General features: G+C 40.8%; 2 protein-coding genes and 1 non-coding gene across 3 annotated transcripts in view; 2 read left to right on the top strand and 1 right to left on the bottom strand.

Annotated features, from left to right (window-relative positions):
• The window catches only part of INPP4A (inositol polyphosphate-4-phosphatase type I A), a 528,838-nt gene that overhangs the window by 179,822 nt on the left and 328,665 nt on the right, over nucleotides 1–20,351 (bottom strand). The window lies entirely within an intron of this gene.
• Nucleotides 7,746–7,913, top strand: LOC142196339 (U1 spliceosomal RNA). Its single transcript, XR_012715184.1, has one exon. It is a non-coding gene; the product is annotated as a U1 spliceosomal RNA (small nuclear RNA).
• CNGA3 (cyclic nucleotide gated channel subunit alpha 3) overlaps nucleotides 9,271–20,351 on the top strand; it is a 37,300-nt gene continuing 26,219 nt past the window's right edge. The window contains exon 1 of the mRNA XM_075265168.1: nucleotides 9,271–9,695. The gene's annotated coding sequence lies outside the window, so the exon portion shown is untranslated. The remainder of the gene's footprint in view (nucleotides 9,696–20,351) is intronic.

Raw genomic sequence — 20,351 nt, 5'->3', positions numbered from 1 at the left:
GATTAATGAAGAGGCTGCAGCATCCCTCTGCCAGAATGGAAATGATGTCTCCAGTACTAGGGAACATACCGAGAAACACACTGTTGACTCTCTATCGGTATATAATACTGCACGTCTACGAAGACATGAAAGGTCCTCTTTAAGAGCCATAGTTCGTAGTTTTGTTATGTGGACAGACAGGGTAGTAACTATCAAAAAACACTTTCTTATAACATTTTAAGGAATACTTTGTACCAGCACACTATTTGTAAGCCAAAACCGACTACAACTCCAACTTTGAATACAGGCTCCAAAACCTGATGTCTATAACTCTGCTAAAAAAGTGGCTATAACATTACACAACAGGTTCCGGGTTTTGCACAGAAGATGGAACTTTAAAAATTGTAGGTGCACGTTGCTATGGCTGTAATAGAAGTGCAGGCAATTCCACAAAATAGAGTAATATTGTATTTCCCCAAAACATAGCCCATCACTTATCACTCTATATAATGTCCCCTGGGGAAATATTATTCACAACTATAAAAAGCTCATCCTGGTTTTAGACTTTTTGCTTTCTTATACATAATTCAGCCCACATACACTGATACATATTTCCATATAAATGTATTTATGAATTTTACCTTTACTTGGTGGCAAACAACCTTATGGAATAAATGTGTCACAAAAGAGTAATACATTATTCTTCTAATAAAAGCGGCACAGTACCACTTCTTTAACCCTGTATACCGGCATTGCCTAATACAAATTAGTTTTATCCTGTATACTGCATATGGGAAGGACCAAATACCATTCCTCTCATTCTGTATACTGCAACTGGGCACTGCATAGTACCATTCTTCTCTTCCTGTATACTGTATGTGGTCACTGCTGAACAGTACACCTCCTCTCATTCTATATACTGTATATGGACACTGTACCACTGCTCTAATCGTGTATACTGTGTACAGACACTGCACAGTACCACTCCTTTAATCCTGTATATGGGCACTGCTTAATAGCACTTCTCTAATCCTGTATAATGTATACGGGCACTGTACAGTACTACTTCCCTTATTCTGTATACTATATACCAGCATTGTACAGCACTGCTCCTCTAATCCTGCATACTGTATATGGGCACTGCACGCTGCCATTGCTCCTTGGCTGATCTCACACCACTATCTTTAGGTTCATGGTTCGGATCCATCAGAAAAGCAGACTTTAAAAATTCCATAATGCTAAATACAAACTGAAGACTGTCTTTTGTATCCATCATTGGCTTCAATGTTAAAATGAAAATGGTAGAATCCACCCGATTCAAGCTTTCTGCTTTTTTAGACAGTACAAAAGAGATCAGCATCACCAGTAGGTTCCTGGTTCCTTATATGTAGTAAAATTAGTACTGGTAGCCTATGAATACAATAACTTTGGTTCTGGTGTTTTGGTACACCAACTTTTGGTTCTAAGTGTCAGTCATCTTTATACAGATGTGGGGTCCCACAGTCTTCGTACAGAGCTCAGGGTAGCCTTAATTCGACCCCCAACTAGAAGCTGCCAGAGACAAATACAGGGCTCATTCATGGCAGGTTAATGCTTAAAAACCAAACAGAGACATGGATGGGACTGCGGTCAACTGTTTTGAGGCCCTAAATCTCAGCAGCATAAAGACATGTTGCTAGTTTATGCCCCAAACTCCCTCACAGGCTCCTAATATGAGCAATAATGTATAGAAGTAACCGATCCATAAGACAAAATAACAGATCACATCAGAATCTTAGAGGAACATCAAAATAGGAGAATTGAAAGTGGAGTGGAGCACCTACGAGGTTTTGCAGCCACAGTGTCTGATAGTAGCAGCGTAAACAATATCGTCCCTAGTTTCCATCCTCTCCCTTCCTGTCCGAATTACTATCCCTATGTTTCATAGATATCTAATCCTCAAGGGATAAGGTCTAGGGAGTGTGTAAGATTATTACATCCTAAACACAGCATTCTGAACGGACCAGCAGCATTATGTAACTTTACAAATTCCAACACACAAAGCTTTTTCTGGATTCTATGTCACCATCACCATGACACATTTTCCTCTTAAAAAAAATAGATGCTGCGTTGTGAGTGGTTGCGATCAGCATTAAACTAGTTTTGATTTGATTTTCAGCCATTTACCACTCATGTTACTATAAACTTCTGCTTTTGCACCATCATTTTAGGATCACTCAGTATTTAGAAAAGTATTTGACTTATATCTCACTTGTAGCACCTATAATACTACAGACAGGTTCATTGGCTCTGAACATTCCTTACAAGACTGTTATGTCACATTGGGGCTCTGTTACACCTTTTGCCTACAGTTAGCATATGCAGCAGAAGATAATGCAAATACACATGCTAAATGTAATGCCCTGACATATGCAACTGTACACCATACATTGAATATGTCACCTATTAATTTGCATTGTAATACATATTTATACAAAAATATGTGCCATAGTTTGCAACACTTTTCAATACATTTAAAAAAGGGGTAAACCAAAGCATACCACCAAAATAACACCTTATATTTTACCTTATGGACAAGTTTCTTCTATATATCAAGCCTATAAAAATGAGATGTGATAAAGCTTAAGCCGTATTCATATATATGACTTGTTATATCATCATGCTTAGATTTTGTGTGAATAAACCATGTGAGATCTGGAGAATAAATGTAGATTACAGTATCATCATTTTCAGTCTATAAGGAACATAGGCAGCAGCTCAGATGGAACAGATTATCTTCCATGCATGTGTTCATTGTCTGGGTTTTTTTTGTTTACACAGATTTTATTGTACTGTATAATGCATTTGTTTCAGCTGTAACTATGTAGCATATCAGCAGAAATTCAAGATGTGAAGCCCACCAAGCTTAGTAAATGGATGTTATCGATGTATACAAATATATAGAAAGCAGGGCCCAGTTGTGTGACGCTTTCATCTCCTCTTTAATGCCATGTTAAACGGTTTGCCAATGAAGCCTATAATCTATAATTAATCTTATGGTGAAAACAATATGGTGCTCATAGTAACCAATGTATACAAGTGCTAACATATTCTAGCCATTCTTCATGTAGAATCACGGAGAGGCTGAAGTATTGTCCTCTTATTGAAAAGCTTGATATTTGACGTATGCCTCTGGAGAGATGTTCTGTACATAGTCTCAGTACTGGATAACTGTGTGCAAAGCTGCTTTACTCTCACACTGCTGAGGACATTTCCCAGGCGGATGTTTCAAAGCTTTGCCTGACGGATTCTCTCTTTTCTGTTCATGAATAAATATTGAATCAGTCTTTGGATGAGTAAGGGGAGGCTGTAGCGAGCAGAATTAGCATATACAACTGAGCATTTCTGCCGCGGCTGTGTTATTATTGTCATTGTACATAGCAATGGCAGGGCCAATTTTAAACAAGCTATCAGATCGGATGTCAACTCTATTTCCCTAGATAGTCAATGATAACAAGGACATTGGAGCCACTTCATATGGTAATATGTTTATGTGTATATATAATCTGGAAATGATACAATGGTATAAGCTGTTATTGGGCACTTTTATCTTATTGGAACGTTGTTTTAACTCTTTCCTTAGGAACAGTGACTTGTACTGAGATTGTAGGGGAGATTTCATAATAATGGTGAGTTGCAATGAATATGACTCTAAAGCGCCACACTGTTTTCTGATAAGATCACATGTGTTGGAGCAAAAACTTCATAAGTATCACATTCACCATATTGTCAATGATGTAGATATGTTGATAAATATGTCCCATAAATAGACCATATGTGCTTAAAATGGTTTCCCAAGCAAAAAATATTCATGATGTATCTATAAGATAGGTAATCATTATCAGATTGTCAGGGGTTTGACACCCAGGAGTCAGACCCCACAGCTACATGGAGGGTAGAGCTGGAAGCAGATTGCTCTGTTCTCTGTGTAGTGGCCGTGCTGAGTTACTGCAGCTTAGTTCTAATGGAAGAGAAATAGGAGCAGAGCTGAAATAATAATATAGAACAGCGTTATCTGCTTTTCCGTATAGTGACTGAGGAGTGGATAGGTCATAAAAACCCCTTTCAATAAGGTCCTTTTTGTGTTGTAACCCTTCCAATATTCCAAATAATTTGCATTTCAAAAATTCTGATGTGTCAAAGGTCACAAGGTATAAAATAGACATACAGTCCTATGAAAAAGTTTGGGCACCCCTATTAATCTTAATCATTTTTAGTTCTAAATATTTTGGTATTTGCAACAGCCATTTCAGTTTGATATATCTAATAACTGATGGACACAGTAATATTTCAGGATTGAAATGAGGTTTATTGTACTAACAGAAAATGCGCAATATGCATTAAACCAAAATTTGACCGGTGCAAAAGTATGGGCACCTCAACAGAAAAGTGACATTAATATTTAGTAGATCCTCCTTTTGCAAAGATAACAGCCTCTAGTCGCTTCCTGTAGCTTTTAATCAGTTCCTGGATCCTGGATAAAGGTATTTTGGACAAACAATTCAAGTTCAGTTAAGTTAGATGGTCGCCGAGCATGGACAGCCCGCTTCAAATCATCCCACAGATGTTCAATGATATTCAGGTCTGGGGACTGGGATGGCCATTCCAGAACATTGTAATTGTTCCTCTGCATGAATGCCTGAGTTGATTTGGAGCAGTGTTTTGGATCATTGTCTTGCTGAAATATCCATCCCCGGCGTAACTTCAACTTTGTCACTGATTCTTGAACATTATTCTCAAGAATCTGCTGATACTGAGTGGAATCCATGCGACTCTCAACTTTAACAAGATTCCCGATGCCGGCATTGGCCACACAGCCCCAAAGCATGATGGAACCTCCACCAAATTTTACAGTGGGTAGCATGTGTTTTTCTTGGAATGCTGTTTCTTTTTGGACGCCATGCATAACGCCTTTTTTTATAACCAAACAACTCAATCTTTGTTTCCAAAATGAAGCTGCCTTGTCCAAATGTGCTTTTGCATACCTCAGGCAACTCTATTTGTGGCGTACGTGCAGAAACGGCTTCTTTCTCATCACTCTCCCATACAGCTTCTATTTGTGCAAAGTGCGCTGTATAGTTGACCGATGCACAGTGACACCATCTGCAGCAAGATGATGCTGCAGCTCTTTGGAGGTGGTCTGTGGATTGTCCTTGACTGTTCTCACCATTCTTCTTCTCTGCCTTTCTGATATTTTTCTTGGCCTGCCACTTCTGGGCTTAACAAGAACTGTCCCTGTGGTCTTCCATTTCCTTACTATGTTCCTCACAGTGGAAACTGACAGGTTAAATCTCTGAGACAACGTTTTGTATCCTTCCCCTGAACAACTATGTTGAACAATCTTTGTTTTCAGATCATTTGAGAGTTGTTTTGAGTAGCCCATGATGCCACTCTTCAGAGGAGATTCAAATAGGAGATCAACTTGCAATTGGCCACCTTAAATACCTTTTCTTATGATTGGATACATCTGGCTATGAAGTTCAAAGCTCACTGAGGTTACAAAACCAATTTTGTGCTTCAGTAAGTCAGTAAAAAGTAGTTAGGGGAATTCAAATCAATAAAATGATAAGGGTGCCCATACTTTTGCACCGGTCAAATTTTGGTTTAATGCATATTGCACATTTTCTGTTAGTACAATAAACCTCATTTCAATCCTGAAATATTACTGTGTCCATCAGTTATTAGATATATCAAACTGAAATGGCTGTTGCAAACACCAAAATATTTAGAACTAAAAATGATTAAGATTAATAGGGGTGCCCAAACTTTTTCATAGGACACATTAGACAGTCTAAGACCCCTTTATTTCCTCCACTGAATGCAATCTGGAAACTGGTACTCCTTGCATCATTGCAGTCTATAATGCTAGGATTCCCTGCCTCTTTATGGCTCCATTGTCCATAACATATATAGTATTGGACACAATGGAGCTACAAGGAGGCAGGGACTCCTTATAGACTATAAAGGAGTCCTAGTCTCCAGACTGCTCTCAGATTTTCCAGACTGTATTTGCCCATGTGTATTGGGCCTAAAAGTACATACTTTACACAGGCAAAGCAGGATTTACTAATGTTGCAGGAGGCAGAAGCAGCACTCGGAACATGGAAGACAGATGTGAGTTCATGACTTCAGGGCAGAAGCTGCTGCAAGAAGGTTAATAGACACAGACTTTAAGGAATTCATGTGAAGGGCAGCTAGGATCTAAGTTTTTCAAAGATCTACTGATGCTGCAGGTAAATGTTTCTGAGGGCAGCTTCATCATTTCTGAACACTCTGCCCCCTGCCTTACTTAACCTATGGCACGTACTTTACTTGCCCCGCACACACATACCTATGTCCCTGCCTATTCTCTATTCTTCAGAACCAACATTTAGGTTTATTTATGACCTTAAGGCCAAGGCCCCATGTTGCGGATATGCAGATTGTTGCAGATCTTGTTGTGTTTTTTTGAGCCAAAGCCAAGAATGGCTACAAAAGAAATGGGGAATATATAGGAAGCTCATAGTGCCCTCCACTCAGTTTTAGTGCCTTGTCTATGCCTTCCATAAACTAATGATGCTATTAACTGAGTAATGGTGCCCTTTTAGTGCTCCCACACAGTAATGATGCCCCTTTGTGTCCTATACTTAATAACAGTGCATCATTGTGCCCACACTCAATAATGGAATTTCCTTGGTGTCTTCGCTCTCAGCAATTGTACTAACTTTATGCCCTCCATACAGTAATGGTGCTCCCTAAAGGTGCTGATTAATGCCTCAGTACTAATGCCCCCTAGGACACTCATTCAGTAATAATGTCCTCTAAGTGCCCTGTGAGAGGGGGCATTCCTTACCACCCAGTGATGATGCTGAGTGGTGAGGAACACCTCCCCTACTCCTGATAGTGCTCGTCCATAGACAAGTACTGGGGGGGGGGGGGGCGCTCCACACTGCTCAGCGTCATCGTTGGGCGGTAAGGAACACCCCCTCTCACAGTACAACACAATACATGCTACTGTGAGGAAGGGCGTTCCTGGCTGACTGTCAGAAATGTGCTTCTGACTGTAAAGTGCTATGGTACCGACACCGATAGCTCTTCACTGGGGGCACAGAACAGGAAAGCCGATAGTACGCTGAACTCAGTGCACCATCGGCTTTCTAGCAGTGTATTACAGCACATGTGCCCCAGGAGATGAAAGGTCCTCTTTAAGTGGCCTGTAGTATATGAGAGTGAACAACTCCCTGCCCTACCTTATCATTCATCTGAACCCGCATCTTTACAGTGCAGATGCAATTAGAAGTTGCAGTTGCTGGAGATCCAAGGCAACTAGCCAAAAACCTGGGATTTGATTGTCAGATGCACCATGCTAATTATGACGCTACTATTTGTGTACCTCACTGAAGGCTTAGTGGGGAAGGGGCAGGGCCCCATTACCGATTTTGCACTTAGTCCCGGACCCTCAAGTTACCCCTCTGATAGGTGGTGTAATCTTAAGACCAAAATTGTAAAGATGACACAAATTATCACATAATGACCATCATGGACTTTCTTAAAGGAACTAACCCATTTCAGATGGTCTGTAATAGTAACAGCTGTAAAAAAGGGATTTATTAAAGGGAGTTTATCATTGCCTAGGTCGTTTTTAATTAAAATAAGCATATCTTTATATAGCCTTTAGAAAGGCAATTCTAGGCATACCTGTCGTTTCTTGATCCTCACAGCCATTTTTGAATTAACCTGTTTTTTTTATACTTACCTGGTAGGGGAAAAAATCCACGATCTAAAAGTTGGTATTCCCAGGGTGTGATCTCATCATTGCACTTTGGATGGATTGACCCCTGTGATTTCCCCCAAATGTGAGGAAAATCGACTGCACAATTTGTGGTAGTGGGGGTCTGCGTTCGCGCTTTCCCCTGAAAAAAAAAAAAAAATTTAACCTGTTTTTTTTCATGCGCAAATTAATTTTCAGGGAGCACCAGAAGCGTTATTCCTGTGCCCCGAGCACCCCTGTGTGATCAGCCACTTCCATTTCTCACTGCCCCCTTCTTGAAGGATGATCCCTCCTTCTACACCTCTTCACTCCTTCCAGAGCAGCTAGTCATGTACAGCGCATTTGCGAGAATGTTAATTGTGCTGCACATGATAACACTTACGGTGCTCCCTGAAGATTAATTTGCATATAAAGAAAACCAGAGTAATTTAAAAATGGCTGCGAGGATCAGGAAAAGACAGATATGCCTCATGCTTTTATAAAGGCTATGTAAAGATATGCTTATTTAAAAAAACGATCTATGCAATGATAGACTCCCTTTAAGAAGAATACCAGAAACAATAGACATAACAGTAGGTGTAGGCTGGCCGAGTTCATGAAATATGGGAAAACAAGCAGTGAGCTAATACATTCTTACAATTAGGATTATACTATATTTGTATTCAGATAAGACACTTGTTTGGGAGAACTAAACCTTATGGGGCAGATTTATTAGGTCTTCTGTGCCATTTTTCTGGCTTGCATGATATAAAAAGTTGACAATTGCCATTTTGTGCAAAATTCCTCTGACTTTTTTACTTCTACGTTGCTTTTGCCACTTCCCTGAAAAGGGTGTGCGGTAAGAATAGGCAGAGTCATCAAATCTGGCATCTCCCCTTCAAACCCAGGGCTGAAATGTCATCAATGAGGAGATGTTAATAATGCCAGACTTCATAAATGTTAACCATTGTGTTACCTTATGGCAGAGCAGAGGGAGACTAACCATTCTAGTACTAGAGAAGTGCCAGAGGACCAATGACCAGAGGGACATCAACTCTGTAATTGCAACTTTCCTTATAGAGGATGTCAGCAAGTACATAATGCTAAATTACATACATTACAGGAATCGTTTGATTTCAGTGATTGCCTCAAAAGATTGTGCAACAAAATATTAAGTTAAGAGAACCATCATTTCTGTCCAGGCCTGTTTCATGAGTTTTATTTTTTTTTTAAATTCTATTGAAGCGCAAAGCAATGTCTGACTTTCATTTGTTCATTTTCATAGAATTTTTATCTATTATAACCTTTGTCAGATTCAAGTTATTTCTGTGACCATTGTGGGTTTTTCTTTCATTAAACATTGGGTACCAACAATTTTGTCTACGTGTGTATATGGTAAAGTATACAAGAGTGTTGGAGAAGCAGTGAGGCACATGCCACCTCCCTGAGGCTATGTGAGCGGTCACCCTGCGGGCACATAAGAGTAGTGCCAGGCACAAGCTTCAGCAGTAGCAGGAGGAGGAGAAGGAGGAGGGAGAGCAGGGCTGGAGCTGTGTGATCGGAGCTGAGTGCAGGGACAGTCCCAGAGCTGCTGCAGCAGGAGCTGTCCTCACACCTAGTGCTGAAAGCAGTACTGCCTGCCATTAGCCCCCATCTGCTACCCCTGGACAACTGCTGAGGGCGCCAATACTCTCATCCTTATACGGAGCCAGGGGATGGCTGCTGGAAGTCTCCAGAGCACACGAATGGACATGACAGAGATGACTGATCACCAGATCTGACCTGAGAACTGATCCATGTAGCGGATGATCCATGATCAGCTCAGCACCATCATCTATGAACCCTCTGAGCCTTGGAGAAATTTCACTATGCCAAAGAGTTCCTCCAGCTGCCCCCTTCCGCCTCTACAGAAATAAACTTCTCACTATGCTGATAGCCTGGATATAAGGTGAGTTCTCGGAATACAGAGGTCTACGTGTAGGGGGTCTCTATATCAAAGTTAGATTATTCTACCGAGAGGGACCGCTTAAGTAAAAGGGTCAGTTGCCATGGCAATGACAATTAACAAAGCACTTAACAAGATAGCAGTCCTAGATCTTCTCCGTGTTCTGGGGAATTAGGCTTTCACTTTAATTGCCCCTGGATCAGAAGGTTTCTAATAATCTAAGATGAGTGTTATTACAGGGAAATGATGTCCTGGAGGAGATCAGAATATACCTACCAATAACACTTGTAGTTCATGTGATGTGGACATTATGATATCGGTAATTAAGTATGAGATCAAATATATTTACTGGAAGGAGCACAGATTCCCTTCTTACACAACTCACCCACATCTATGCAGGACACACAAGTACATATAGTACTTTATAGATATATGGATTATTATCATATACACACAGGCTGTACAGTATACAACATGGGCACTAGGTAAGTCAGGAGCTTCAAAACCATATTGTAAAGCGCAGCTAATCTAAGAAGAAAGTATTATTATAATTTTTGGCTTCAATAGCCAGCAGCGGATTATGGCTACACTGTGATTTTCCTGTGAATTGGCAGTCTCCTCCTGTCGTAGAGATGTATATGTGAATGACACTAAATATGTTTTCCTATATTTCTGCAATTGAAATGAGTTTTTCCACAGAGGAAGACAATTGCACTTTAAACAATGGCTCCACTAGTAAGATACAATCATGAAAATCTGTTCAGAACAGCATTTCAGGTCTCGGTAGTCAGTGAATAAACCTTCGATGTGACAACACAGTCCTTGTTGTTGTTTCCACTGCATTTGTCAGAATTCATCACATCAGCACAAAGAGCCAAGGTTGTCCATTGTGTCTGTTGCTGGAAATAAGGGGGGGATCAAGGTCCTTAACCCTAAACTGCAAAGGAAAAGGAAAATGGTTGCTAAAGAATTATTGTTATGGTAATATATTTGTTGTCGCCTCTGGTTCATATCACATATGTAGACTTTGTCAGTAAATCAGAACTTCTGCCTCTATGTCGGATGAGGTCAGATTTTATAACAATAGAAAAAATCTACATGTAAAGAAAGAAACATATGAAACTTGTCAGGTAGCTGTGTAACTGCATGCTGGGGACTTCAGTATCATATGTGATCTATGCAAATATCATTTTATTATTCCATGGAGGCATTTATAAGAGAAAGAACATGAGAAAGAGAACAAAACAGCATGTTGTGTCTAAACGAAATATTTACTGCCCAAAAATGTCTTTCTACATAGCACATAATGCAGTAATAGCTCCCATACAAATAGGGGACAACCCTTTCAGGTTAAATATTGGATGGACAGATTTAGCTTAACAGTCTAGAGCTACTTGACCCCACTTACTTTCACATGTGTAGTAGTGTGGTAATCCTGGACACATGGAGGATAAGCTTTATGGGGTTAACTACATCACTTGTAGGCCCACAAGCCCGACTTAAAGAGCTGTTTGCTTTAAAAAAACAAAAAACAAAAACCAAACAACTGTTTCCAAAAACCCTAATAGGCAATTTAAAGATATTAGGATATGTTCACACGGCGGAAAATGGTTTCCACGGTGTGAACTTCCATTGCGGGATCCCGCTCCTGATTAGGCCCGAATGTATGGGACTAAACAGGAGCGTGTCTAAAGCCGCGGATGCCGCGACTGAATCATCCGTGGCAAGATAGGGCATTTCACTTCTTTTTTCTGCTACTAGCTAGTTGGAAAAAAAAAGCAAGCTGCTCCCATTGAAGTCAATGGGAGACAATTTTTGCAGGCGGATTCCACATCAAAATCCGCCTGCAAAAAACTCCTTGTGAACCAGCTCTCATTTAGGTTATCATCAAATAGTCAGCAGAGACTGACTCACTTACTTTGGAGGACTCAGAATGTCCATGCATTCCATGGACAGCTTGTTAGTCTCAATGCACACTATGTAATGCTTTATTTCTCCTGTTGTGACACTGCAGATTAATTTGCTAGTCGGTACCTGTGCTGCAGGACCCGTAGTATGTCAATCATTGCTGTGGGTTTGATTCACAGCTTTCAACCATTCTGACTCTTCTGAAATACTGAAGGCTATAGAAGACCCATAGTGATGCTTGCAGTTTTGCTCCAGCAGTCCTCAAGGATAGCTGAAATTCCTGGGGAGCCCCTTTAGATTGGGTTCACACGGAGATTTTTGGTCGCAGAATCTGCCTCAAAATCCACCTACAAAAACCGCCTAACAATAGAGTCCTATGTAATCTGCTAGCATTTTTTTCCACTAGTGGAAAAAAGAAGTGACATGACCATTCTTCAGGCGGATACCGCCTGAAAAAAACAACGGGAGTCAATAGGAGGCGGAAAAACCACTAGCGGTTTTTGAAGCGGTTTTTGATACGTTTTTTGCAAAAACTGCTTCAAAAATCGCTAGTGGTATTTTCAAGGTCCATACACTGTTCTGGAGGAAAAAAAACCCAAAAACTAAAAAAACCTCAAAAAACACTACAAAAAAACCTACAAAAACCATCTCATGTGAAAAAAACGCCTCAAAAAAACCAATTTCCTAATTCCTGAAGTGGATTTTTTCCTTTCCAAAATCCTCGCCAAAAGACTCTGTGTGGTCCCTGTAGCATGCTCACAGTTTGTGTCTCCAGACTAAAGAGTAAGCTCACACTGAGTTTTTTGGTCAGGGTTTTGAGGCCGTATCCGCCTCAAGACCCTGACCAAAAGACATCTCCCATTGAAATCAATGGGAACCGCTCAGGTCTTTTTTGCGGGAGCTGTTTCTTCTGGCTCCCGGAAAAAAGAAGCGAGATGCTCATTCTTCAGGCCAAAACACCAGGCGACTCGGCCTGAAGACACTCCCTTCTCTGGACTAGGCCCATTAATTTGGCCTTATCTGGTGGGAATGCGCGGCTGGATGCCGGTACAGTACTCTGGTTTTCAGTCACGGCTACCCAATTTTTGGATCAGAACCTGAGACGGCCTCAGCTGTGTGAAGACCATTTCTTTGAATGTCATTAAAGGCCATTTTTAAAAAAAGACAAATCATGAAGGTCTCTGGGTGTATTCACATGTATTAATAGACCCTGAAAACATTCTGTACAAAAATCTGACCTGCAGAATAAAGCCACAGTTCACAGGACAAATAGCATCTATTATTTGAAGTGCTACAAATGAAAAATACAATACAGAGACCAAAGTATCTCCATTCTGCTCATGCTTTGCCCCCCAAACGACTACAAATTTGCACCAAAAAAGAACTTTTTCACAATGTGGGGCCTTAGCCTAAAGGTCACTTTAGCAAGATAGGATCAGAAAGCAAGATCTTACATTATTAATAACCCCTGATATATTCTGAACTTCCATTTGCAATTTTCTAAGACCTAATTCATATGACCAATGAAGGTCTATGAATCTATTCACATGTCCATTTTTTCTTTACAATTCAAGAGCCAGGATAGCACCCATATTTTTACCATTTTTTATGGATCAAGTAAGCTGGAAAGTCAGCTACAAACAATTTTTCATAAATGAATAGTACATGTTAATGTAAGAAACTTTGTAATATATTTTATTACAAAAAGCTGTTTCCTTTTCCACTTATTAGGCTGCTTTCATCCTTCTTATCTTCAGTCAAGTTGTGTGTTTAAATAAGACTCCATCTCCATATTCTACTCACATAAATAATTCTATAGAGAGGGGAGGGGAAGAAGGTGGCTGTTAATTGATTTATTGCCTCGTTATATGTAATGTAGAGTGTTATCTGTAAGATATAGCAGTATAAATATATCTCACTCACAGTGTAGTATAGTGTAGCACCAGTCTTTTCCAGCAGCCTCCTCCCCCATTCCCCTCATAGACTGGTATGTGTAGTGGAAAGTAATTCTGCCTGAGAAGTGGAGAAGGAAATTTTTTTCTTTAATAAGATATATAAGGCTTGGTGTTCGGTATTCCATTCGAGGAGTCCACTTGGGGACCCCCCTGAACAGAATACTGAACGCATTAAAAAGCGGTGATCAATGAAAGCACACGATCCCCATAGACTGTAATGGGGTCTGTGTATTTTCCTCGCGGTGTCCGTATGAATCATGTGGAGAGGAAAGTAGTTCTTGTAGTACTTTTCTCTCCACATGATTCATGCGGACACCACACGGAAAACACACAGACCCCATTATAGTCTATGGGGTCTGTGTGCTTTCATTGCTCACTGCTTTTTAATTCGTTCAGTATTCCATTCGGGGGGTTCCCAAGCGGACTCCCCAAATGGAATACCGAACACAGATGTGAACAAGGCCTTACAAGTTTCTTATATTCACTTGCACTATTCATTTCTGAAAATTTGTTTATAACTGGGGTTGAGCTTTAAATTGTATTGAAACTAGTTGCAAATTTTCACAGACGAAAAACAGATATAGAGATTTGTCAAAGCAAAACTTTATACAAAATGGTCTGTGTTGTCTTTCTGCAAAATGAGGTTGTCCAAGATAAACTAAGAATTAACCCCTAAACTATACCCTGTCCGCCGCCTAACATCTAATTTACTTCAATTTAAAAAAATCTATAATTACCCATATCCCTTGTGCGGTCATGTGACTGCCCCAGGGACACTTGTTGATAATCTGGTAACATTCCGTTTCACTGCTTCTGAAACAGGATGTCACTGGTACCCCCATCTCATCCCTATCAATACTTATATGGGATTCCCAGCCACTTCCTGTTGTGATCAGACGGGAGGAGGAAGTGGAGACCAGTGGGGTAACAGAAACTAATACACCTGATGAAGGGCGTAGTGTAACGCCCGAAACGCGTTGTGTGAAAAGTTTGTCTGAAGTCAATAAAACCGTGTGCTTTTAACTACCAAATAAGAGAGCGCAGTTCCTCATTTTCGGATTTAGAACAAATCTGAGCTATTGGTCCATACACCATATATTATTACACCCGTGAGGTGTCAGGAACTTTGCTGCCTCGACCTAGGAGAAGTGACTTTGTGCATGCATGTACAAAAAGTGTTGTGGCTATAATCCACAACCCTCCAAGGTGAGCCTTTCTCCTCATTTGAGTGTCTATCTATCTAGAAGTTATCACACTACGGTTTGCTCGGTGTCCCCTTTTGTTTTTGAGATTGTTACAGGTATATGGGTGTACTTATTAAACCCATTACTAGCACTAACAGACATTTAAAGAAAAAAAAGATTTTCTGCCCAGAAAATCCCTTTAATTGGTTTCCATCACCACCTCACCTGGAAAACTTAGCACCTTGCAGTTCTTTACTTTTCAATACTCCCTCTTACATTATTCTGTGGCCTCTTCTTTCCCTTTTTTGCCTCATGTATATTATGTGATACAATTTGAAGTTGGGAGCCATTTCATTGACACTGTGTAGCTTGTTTTGTTTGGTATTTATAGGCTAAGACCAGAACTAGATTGACCCACTGAGGGGAAAAATTGAATTCCCCAATGGGTCCCTAACACTGAGCCTGGGTGAGCTGTAGACCCCCACCCCCTACACTAGTGGTTCAGAACACAGAACACTCACTGTACATAAGTCGTGTATAGTTATCTTAACCAGCCTTTGCATCCAAATAATGAAATGGATATATTAATGCAAGAGATTGTTAGTAGGCTATAGACGTTTCTGCTTACACACAGCAATTTGGCAGAATCCCGCTGAGAGTGCGCATGTCTCCTGATTTATAGTCAGAGTGCTGTACGAACAGTGGCTATCTTTTCCTCCATTAGAGAAGTTGGTTGTTAGGGTTTTAGCACATTAAGCTGTGAATTCAGAACTAAATTTATTGCAGACTTGCACCCAAACAGCTGGGAACACTAGAACATTGTCCTACAGTTGCCCTGTCAGTGGTAGACGGCTGAACCAAGGTCCATTCCAGTGACTGCAGGGGGATAGGAGAGCAACTTCAGGCGTGTGTGCTCTTTACACCCCGGCTATTAAAGCAGCAACCAGAATCACACCCTGCTGCCAGTGTACCCCAAAACAGTTACTGATCAGCAATACTGGGGAAAGAGAACACCCCATCAGAGACAGTAATCTCTGCCAAGATCTCACTGGTCTTATAGTGTATGAAATATCAACCTTCAACTGAAGATTTAACAAATGCAATTCAGCAACTAAATAGTCACTAAGCGTTAAGGTAAAGAATTATTTCTTTTTGCTTTATTAATACATTTAGAACATATATTGAAAATATAATTTTTTTTTCTATTAGAGCTCTAAATATCAAAATTATGGATTTTTCTATAAGTGACACCACCTGAGTTATGCTAGTTTTTTTTAATGAATTTTGACACACCGAGTGCAAAAGGTTGGCCATCACTGCTATAGTCAGTCCCCCAAGACATAAACAGTCCAAAGAGTAGGCAGCAAGCTGCTTCTGAAAACCATGTGTCTGTTCCCTCTTCTGCTAGGGGCATAGTCATGTGAGCCATCATTAATTCGTCTAACCTTTACAGTCGCAGCATAGTAGATGGGATTTAAGCAAATCCCATCTACATCCTACTGAAAAAAAAGCCAAAGCACAAAGCGACTTCAGCTGCAGGTTTCGAAGGTTGAAAGCTGGTGGGGAACTGCAGATAAACCTGCAGGTGAGCCGCAGGTTCTTGTGTTTCTTGCTGCAGCAATTTTGCAATGGTAAATGCAACTGAATGTCCTTGTATATATTCAGCAAAGTTTTTGCTGTGTGTGATCTTAGTTTCAGGGTGCAATCATATGGTGTGGCCATGGTATGATGAACACTGAGTGACCATGCCAAGTTCCATAGTATTTCCTTAGAATTCATTACAAACTGTTTTTTCCATGTTCCAAGTTAATACTATGGTTTCTCAGTTGACTGCTCAACTATTAACTAGAATACTCAGTAACAATCAGTTTCTGATGAATTCATAGAATAATATGGCAACTGACATGATCCTTCAGTTTCTGGCTGCGCCTTGACTTTGTTAAAAGAGATAGAGGGGCCCAGTAGAGATGAGCGAACACTGTTTGGATCAGCCGATCCGAACAGCACGTACCCATAGAAATGAATGGAAGCACCTGTGACGCTGACTTTGCCGGCGGCCGGCCATCGTCACATTTCTATAGGTGCGTGCTGTTCGGATCGGCTGATCCAAACAGTGTTCGCTCATCTCTAGGGCCCAGTTATTTAGCTACTTGCACCTTTGTTGGTGTAATTTGTGCCTTTTTGCGGTCTTTCTCTGCTCTGCACTTCATTTATGAAGCATTTGCTCCTTTTTTTTCTAGATTTTATGCTGCCTTTGCTTCTTTTGCTTTTTGTCTAGAAAACGGGCATGGTCTAAATGGAGATCCTTTTCACTCTGTATTTGTGACTTGCGCCTTTTTCTATTTTTTTTTATTCACTCCAGTACATGAGCAGTGTAAAAGAGTCCGTCAGGTCAGACTGCATTAAAAAAGGTCAATTTATTCTCAAAAAAGGGGCAATTGCGCCTTTTTGAACAGAAAAGGGAAAAAGTGAACATAACTTATAAAGGTACATCTAAACTAACTAATATGTGCACAACATTTAACAAGGAGGTGTGCCTGTGTCATAAACCATGGCGAACTTCAAAGAAAACCTCTAAGAACTTTCTGCTTCCATTATACCTATAGAGAAATCGCTCGCGTTTCCGTAGGTATAATTGACATGCTGCGATTTCCAAAACCGCAATGATTTTGAAAATCGCAGCATGTCCGCTGCGTGTATTTTCCCCCAAAGTGGATATGGTATTTGCTAGAATCCCATTCACTTTGCTCTGATTGTAAAACGCTGTGATTTTTTTCTGCTGCATTTATGTCATGTGGGCCTTAAAGGGATTCTATCATTGGGAAAAGTCATTTTTAGCTAAGCACATACCTAAATAGCCTTTAGAAAGGCTATTCCACACCTCCCTTTTGTATGTAAATCGCCTCAATAGTTTTTGAATGAGCACATTTTTATTCATATGCCAATTTTGCCTTATCCATGCACCAGAAGTGTCTGTGATCACATTCTGCTATTCTCTATGTGTATGACAGCAGAGAGGCTGCTGTGCTGATGACTCATCTCTCTGCTCTCTTACACACATAGAGAATAGAGAGTGCTCACAGACACTTCCAGTGCATGGAGAATACTAATTAGCATATGAATAAAAATGGGCTTATTCAAAAACTACTCAGGCGATTTACATGCAAAAGCTAGGTGTGGAGTAACCTTTCTAAAGGCTATGCAAGTATGTGCTTCGCTAAAAATGACTTTCCCAATGATAGAGCCCCTTTAAAGTAGTCAAAAAAAAGGCACACCTGCAAAAAGTGTCGTTAAAAAAAAGGAGCAGAAGATGAATGACTCCAGTATGTTTTCTCCTAAATGACTGAGGCAAATTTATATCTAGTTAAATCTAGTGCTTTGTAAAAGAGTAGAAACCTTTTAGGTGACAAACACTTATATTTTAAAAACACACATTTGACACTTGGAACCTGCCTTTTCCCCATCACCAATGTCTGAACCGTACAGTTTTCCCTTGTGGTCCAAGGATCTACAACTTGTATTATTAAACCTCTAGAGAAGGATCAAAAGGAAGAAGTCATCATTTCCTTCAGTCTCTATCCTTTCCAAGCACCAACATTATCCACTTTGTACAATTTTATATTGTGCCTATTTGCTGAGCCAATGTCTCAGTCATATATTACACAACATAGTCTGTACAGTGTAAACCAGCTTAGCTGTGCATTTTGTTAGAATTTCTGAAGTCTTATCCGGTTAGCGAGCAGTTGCAGTACACTTATCACAGCAATGTCTTGTAATAAGCCGAGCACCTGCTGCGTCTATCACATGACCGGGACAGATTTGTCCTCTCTGGGAGTAAACCAGGAATGACAGTAAGCAGAGTACACTGAAAGATTGTATCATTGTACAAACAATAACATCTATTTGTTGAAATGGGACATTTGATTTTCAGACTATAGCTAATCCCCATGTGTCAGGTCCACTGCAGGATGTCCACCACACATATCGACATACACTCACCGGCCACTTTATTAGGTACACCATGCTAGTAACGGGTTGGACCCCCTTTTGCCTTCAGAACTGCCTCAATTCTTCGTGGCATAGATTCAACAAGGTGCTGGAAGCATTCCTCAGAGATTTTGGTCCATATTGACATGATGGCATCACACAGTTGCCGCAGATTTGTCAGCTGCACATCCATGATGCGAATCTCCCGTTCCACCACATCCCAAAGATGCTCTATTGAATTGAGATCTGGTGACTGTGGAGGCCATTGGAGTACAGTGAACTCATTGTCATGTTCAAGAAACCAGTCTGAGATGATTCCAGCTTTATGACATGGCGCATTATCCTGCTGAAAGTAGCCATCAGATGTTGGGTACATTGTGGTCATAAAGGGATGGACATGGTCAGCCACAATACTCAGGTAGGCTTTGGCATTGCAACGATGCTCAATTGGTACCAAGGGGCCCAAAGAGTGCCAAGAAAATATTCCCCACACCATGACACCACCGCCACCAGCCTGAACCGTTGATACAAGGCAGGATGGATCCATGCTTTCATGTTGTTGACGCCAAATTCTGACCCTACCATCCGAATGTCGCAGCAGAAATCGAGACTCATCAGACCAGGCAACGTTTTTCCAATCTTCAATTGTCCAATTTCGATGAGCTTGTGCAAATTGTAGCCTCAGTTTCCTGTTCTTAGCTGAAAGGAGTGGCACCCGGTGTGGTCTTCTGCTGCTGTAGCCCATCTGCCTCAAAGTTCGACGTACTGTGCGTTCAGAGATGCTCTTCTGGCTACCTTGGTTGTAACGGGTGGCTATTTGAGTCACTGTTGCCTTTCTATCAGCTCGAACCAGTCTGGCCATTCTCCTCTGACCTCTGGCATCAACAACGCATTTCCGCCCACAGAACTGCCGCTCACTGGATGTTTTTTTCTTTTTCGGACCATTCTCTGTAAACCCTAGAGATGGTTGTGCGTGAAAATCCCAGTAGATCAGCAGTTTCTGAAATACTCAGACGAGCCCTTCTGGCACCAACAACCATGCCACGTTCAAAGGCACTCAAATCACCTTTCTTCCCCATACTGATGCTCGGTTTGAACTGCAGGAGATTGTCTTGACCATGTCTACATGCCTAAATGCACTGAGTTGCCGCCATGTGATTGGCTGATTAGAAATTAAGTGTTAACGAGCAGTTGGACAGGTGTACCTAATAAAGTGGCCGGTGAGTGTATTGTGCAGCACACCCACCTGCAGCACATACCAGCCAACAATGTCTGATTTTCACTGTGGCTTCAGCCATAATTCGTGGGTTGCTGGCCTCACTTTCTACCTTTAGGCTGAGGCCCCATGTTGTAGAAATGCAGCTTCTTTTGTTGCAGATTTGCTGCATTTTTTTGAGCCAAGTCCAAGAAGAATGGCTACAAATGGAATGGGAAATACTGTATATAGGAAGCTCTTATTCTTCTACCTTCTCCTGAATACCAAACGCATTAAAAAGCGGTTAGCTAAGGAACTACATGGACCCCATAGACTATAATGGGGTCCATGTGTTTTCCGCACGGTGTCCGCACTTTCTCACTGCATGATTCGTGCGGACACCGGGCCTAACTTTTTGTTGCATAACTTT

The sequence above is a fragment of the Leptodactylus fuscus genome, chromosome 2 (genome assembly GCF_031893055.1).
Source record: "Leptodactylus fuscus isolate aLepFus1 chromosome 2, aLepFus1.hap2, whole genome shotgun sequence".
Lineage (NCBI taxonomy): Eukaryota > Metazoa > Chordata > Amphibia > Anura > Leptodactylidae > Leptodactylus > Leptodactylus fuscus.
The sequence above is the reverse complement of the archived record's forward strand: the minus strand, read 5'-3'. Positions and strand labels throughout refer to the sequence as shown.